Source organism: Rana temporaria, chromosome 2, assembly GCF_905171775.1.
Source record: "Rana temporaria chromosome 2, aRanTem1.1, whole genome shotgun sequence".
In the NCBI taxonomy this organism is placed as follows: Eukaryota; Metazoa; Chordata; class Amphibia; order Anura; family Ranidae; genus Rana; species Rana temporaria.
The window spans coordinates 497,603,168-497,608,566 of record NC_053490.1 but is presented as its reverse complement, the minus strand read 5'-3'; the positions used below and the strand labels follow the sequence as shown (position 1 = coordinate 497,608,566).

Sequence of the window (5,399 nt, the reverse complement as noted above, 5' to 3'; positions counted from 1 at the left end):
TGCAGACTGTTTGCATTCGGGGGCCGTGCACCCACACCCGCACACATGTCAGATTGGGAGCGGCATTAGTGTCTTTGCATCTCCTGCATCCCAATTACCATCAATAGGACTGCCTGCACCGGGGTGCATGGACCACCTGTGCATCCCCATTTTAGATTGGGAGCAGCGCCTGTGTCTGCGTCTCCTGCATTCCAACAGCCATCAACGGGACTGCCTACACAGGACACAGACACTGCTCCCAATCTGGAATGCGTGCGGGTGTAGGAGCACGGATGCACACTGTTTGCATTCGGGGCCGTGCACCCATACCCACACACATGTCAGATTGGGAGCGGCATTAGTGTCTTTGCATCTCCTGCATCTCAATTGCCATCAACGGGACTGCCTGCACCGAGAGGCATGGACCACCTAGGTGATCCCAGGAAAAGTGGAAATGAGTACCTGTCACAACGAGGTACCTGCCTCAACCCCCCCCCAAAAAAAAAATGAATGAGACTGCCTGCACCGAGAGGCATGGAACACCTGTGCATCCCCATTTCAAAAACACAGACGCTGCTTCACAGAGACAGACGCTGCTCCCAACCTGACATTTGTGTGGGTGTAGGTGCGCGGATGCACACTGTTTGCATTCGGGGCCGTGCACCCACACCCGCACACATGTCAGATTGAGAGCAGCGCCTGTGTCCATGCATCTGCTGCATTCCAATTACCATCAATGAGACTGCCTGCACCGAGAGGCATGGAACACCTGTGCATCCCCATTTTGAAGACACAGGCGCTGCTTCACGGACACAGTCGTTGCTCCCAATCTGACATGCATGCAGGTGCATCCACACCCGCATGTATGTCTGATTGGGAGCGGCATCTGTGTCATTGTGCCTCCTGCATTCCATCTGCTATCAATGGGACTGCCTGCACAGGACACAGACGCTGCTCCCAATCTGACATGCGTGCATGTGTAGGAGCACGGATGCACACTGTTTGCATTCGGGGCCGTGCACCCACACCCGCACACATGTCAGATTGGGAGCGACGCCTGTGTCTTTGCATCCCCTGCATCCCAATTACCATCAATGAGACTGCCTGCACGGAGAGGCATGGAACACCTGTACATCCCCATTTAAAAAAACACGGACACAGATGCTGCTTCACGGACACAGACATGTCTCCCAATCTGACATGCGTGCGGGTGTAGGAGCGCGGGTGCACACTGTTTGCATCCGGGGCCGTGCACCCACACCCACCCCCATGTCAGATTGGTGGCAGTGTCTGTGTCCATACATCTGCTGTGTCCCAAGAGCAATCAATGGGACTATCTGCACCGGGGTGCATGGACCACCTGTGCATCCCCATTTCAGATTGGGACCAGCGCCTGTGTCTGCGTCTCCTGCATTCCAACAGCCATCAACGGGACTGCCTACACAGACACTGCTCCCAATCTGACATGCATGCAGGTGTAGGAGCGCGGATGCACACTGTTTGCATTCGGGGTCGTGCACCCATACCCACACACATGTCAGATTGGGAGCGGCATTAGTGTCTTTGCATCTCCTGCATCTCAATTGCCATCAATGGGATTGCCTGCACCGAGAGGCATGGACCACCTAGGTGATCCCAGGAAAAGTGGAAATGAGTACCTGTCACAACGAGGTACCTGCCTCCACCACCCCCCCCCCCAAAAAAAAAAAAAAAAACATAAGAGGAAGGGAATTGAAGTGAAGGGAAGTCAATGGCTGTCAGCACAATGTTCTACTTTATGTGTAAATAAAATGGGTGTTATATTGTATTATCTTGAGGCTGGAATATTAAATGTTCCGACTTCTTCACATTTCTGATGATGATTCAGGGAAAAACCGATCGCCTTCGGGGGTCAGGAAGGAATTTTTCCCCCCTTTTGGAGGGGGGTTTCGCCTTCCTCTGAATCATCGTAAGGTTTAGGGGTCCAATAAAGGCGTCAGAGGATAATAGTGACCGATCTCTGACGATCAAGGCCTTAGAATCATTTCCTTATATTGATTTATTTACAATAAAAAAGAAAAAAAAAAAGCCCCGGTGGTCTAATGGATAAGGCACTGGCCTCCTCAGCCAGGGATTGTGGGTTCAAGTCCCACTCGGGGTGATACTTTTTTCTGATCACAGAATACAGACAGAGAGAGCCAACACTACATCTGATTTTACCTTAAAGGAGAACTCACACTTTGAATGACAATTACTCAGTCATGTGACATTCTACACATTTGAGATTTTTATAATTTTTTTCACACAAATAGAACTTTCTTTTGGTGGTATTTAACACCCACTGGGTTTTTATGTAATTATTTATTTTTGCTAAATAAACAAAATAAGACTAAAATGTTATAGAAAAATGTGTTTTTCTTCGAAGCAAAAAACAAAAACAAAAAGAAAACAAATACAAAAAACAAAGTTAAAAAAAAAGAGAAAGAAAAAAAAAATATTTTTTCTTAATTTCTGTTATACAATTTTGCCATAGGGGTCACAGGGTGACACGGGATACTCTGGGGTCATAGGGGTCACAGGGTGACACAGGATACTCTGGGGTCATAGGGGTCACAGGGTGACACAGGCTACTCTGGGGTCATAGGGGTCACAGGGTGACACAGGATACTCTGGGGTCATAGGGGTCATAGGGGTCACAGGGTGACACAGGATGTACTAAGGTCATAGGGGTCACAGGGTGATACAGAATGCTCTGGAGTAATAGGAGTGACAGGGTGACACGAGCCGTAGGGGGTCACAGGATGTTCTGGAGTCATAGGGGTCACAGGGTGACACAGGATGCTCTGGGGTCAAAGGGGCCACAGGGTGACACAGGATGCTCTGAGGTCATAGGGGCCACAAGGTGACACAGGATGGTCTGTGGTCATAGGGGTCACAGTTGACACAAGCTGTAGGGGTCATAGGATGTTCTGGAGTCATAGGGGTCACAGGATAACACAGGATGCTATGGGGTCATAGGGGTCACTGGGTGACACATGGGGCTCAGGGTGCACAGAGTCATGCGGTGACAAAGGGTGTTCTGGGGTCATAGGGGATCACAGAGTGACCAGGATGCTCTGGAGTAATAGGGGTCACAGGATGCTCTGGGGTCATAGGGGTCACATGGTGACACAGGATGTTCTGGAGTCATAGGGGTCACAGGATGCTCTGGGGTCATAGGGGTCACAGTTGACACAAGACGTAGGGGGTCATAGGATGTTCTTCAGTCATAGGGGCCACAGGGTGACACAGGATGCTCTGGAGTCATAGGGGTCACAGGGTGACACAGGATGCTCTGGGGTCATAGGGGCCACAGGGTGACACAGGATGCTCTGGGGTCATAGGAGCCACAAGGTGACACAGGATGCTCTGGGGTCATAGGGGTCACAGTTGACACAAGACGTAGGGGGTCATAGGATGTTCTGGAGTCATAGGAGCCACAGGGTGACACAGGATGCTCTGGGGTCATAGGGGCCACAAGGTGACACAGGATGCTCTGGGGTCATAGGGGCCACAAGGTGACACAGGATGCTCTGGGGTCATAGGGGTCACAGTTGACACAAGACGTAGGGGGTCATAGGATGTTCTGGAGTCATAGGAGCCACAGGGTGACACAGGATGCTATGGGGTCATAGGGGCCATAGGCAACGCTGTATCTTGGCCTAGGCAAACAAGGCCCAGGCCTAGGGCAGAACTTTGCAGGGGGGCAGCATGATAAGAGTCTCCGTTGGCTTGCGCTACACTTTTAGTGCAGCACCAGTCTTATGAGGTGGACTGGGCCGCAATACAAATCGGTCTGGTGCCCCCATAAAGCGGCCACACTGCTGCCGGTATGATAGGGATGGTGTAGACACAAGGGACACTGACATGGTCACCAGTGGCGTAACCAGAGTTTTGGGCGCCCGGGGCGAAAAAAATAATTTTGCCCCCCCCCTTACATAAACATCCACGTTTATATGTGCGTAAACGTGGGGGACTTAAACATTTTGGAGCTTTTTTTATAGTTACTTATTTTTTTTCACTCTTTTTATGTTTTTTTTACACTTGATGTCACCTAGGTGATCCCAGGAAAAGTGGAAATGAGTACCTGTCACAACGAGGTACCTGCCTCCACCCCCCCCCCCCCCCAAAAAAATAAAAACATAAGAGGAAGGGAATTGAAGTGAAGGGAAGTCAATGGCTGTCAGCACAATGTTCTACTTTATGTGTAAATAAAATGGGTGTTATATTGTATTATCTTGAGGTGGGAATATTAAATGTTCCGACTTCTTCACATTTCTGAATGGGACCCCCCTTTAATATTGGGGTCCCCGGCTCTACATTCTGAGCATTGTACAGGGAGATGAACGGGGCGCCCTAGACTGATGATTCAGGGAAAAACCGATCGCCTTCGGGGGTCAGGAAGAAATTTTTTCCCCCCTTTTGGAGGGGGGTTTCGCCTTCCTCTGAATCATCGTAAGGTTTAGGGGTCCGATAAAAGGCGTCAGAGGATAACAGTGACCGATCTCTGACGATCAAGGCCTTAGAATCATTTCCTTCTATTGATTTATTTACAATAAAAAAGAAAAAAAAAAAAGCCCCGGTGGTCTAATGGATAAGGCACTGGCCTCCTCAGCCAGGGATTGTGGGTTCAAGTCCCACCCGGGGTGATACTTTTTTCTGATCACAGAATACAGACAGAGAGCCAACACTACATCTGATTTTACCTTAAAGGAGAACTCACACTTTGAATGACAATTACTCAGTCATGTAACATTCTACACATTTGAGATTTTTATAATTTTTTTCACACAAATAGAACTTTCTTTTGGTGGTATTTAACACCCACTGGGTTTTTATGTAATTATTTATTTTTGCTAAATAAACGAAATAAGACTAAAATGTTATAGAAAAATGTGTTTTTCTTCTAAGCAAAAAACAAAAAGAAAACAAATACAAAAAACAAAGTTAAAAAAAAAAAGAGAAAGAAAAAAAAAATAGTTTTTCTTCATTTCTGTTATACAATTTTGCCATAGGGGTCACAGGGTGACACGGGATACTCTGGGGTCATAGGGGTCACAGGGTGACACAGGATACTCTGGGGACATAGGGGTCACAGGGTGACATGGGATGTACTAAGGTCATAGGGGTCACAGGGTGATACAGAATGCTCTGGAGTAATAGGAGTCACAGGGTAACACAGGATGCTATGGGGTCAAGGGGTGACACAGGGGGCTCAGGGTGCACAGAGTCATGCGGTGACAAAGGGTGTTCTGGGGTCATAGGGGATCACAGAGTGACCAGGATGCTCTGGAGTAATAGGGGTCACAGGATGCTCTGGGGTCAAAGGGGTCACATGGTGACACAGGATGTTCTGGAGTCATAGGGGTCACAGGATGCTCTGTGGTCATAGGGGTCACAGT

The 5,399-nt window shown here is 48.7% G+C and overlaps 2 non-coding genes across 2 annotated transcripts; both read left to right on the top strand.

Moving 5' to 3' along the window:
* The first annotated feature begins 2,046 nt into the window (after positions 1–2,046).
* Positions 2,047–2,119, top strand: TRNAR-CCU. The gene has a single exon. It is a non-coding gene; the product is annotated as a tRNA-Arg (tRNA).
* A 2,454-nt stretch (positions 2,120–4,573) lies between these two features.
* TRNAR-CCU lies at positions 4,574–4,646 on the top strand. The gene has a single exon. It is a non-coding gene; the product is annotated as a tRNA-Arg (tRNA).
* The last annotated feature ends 753 nt before the right edge of the window (positions 4,647–5,399 follow it).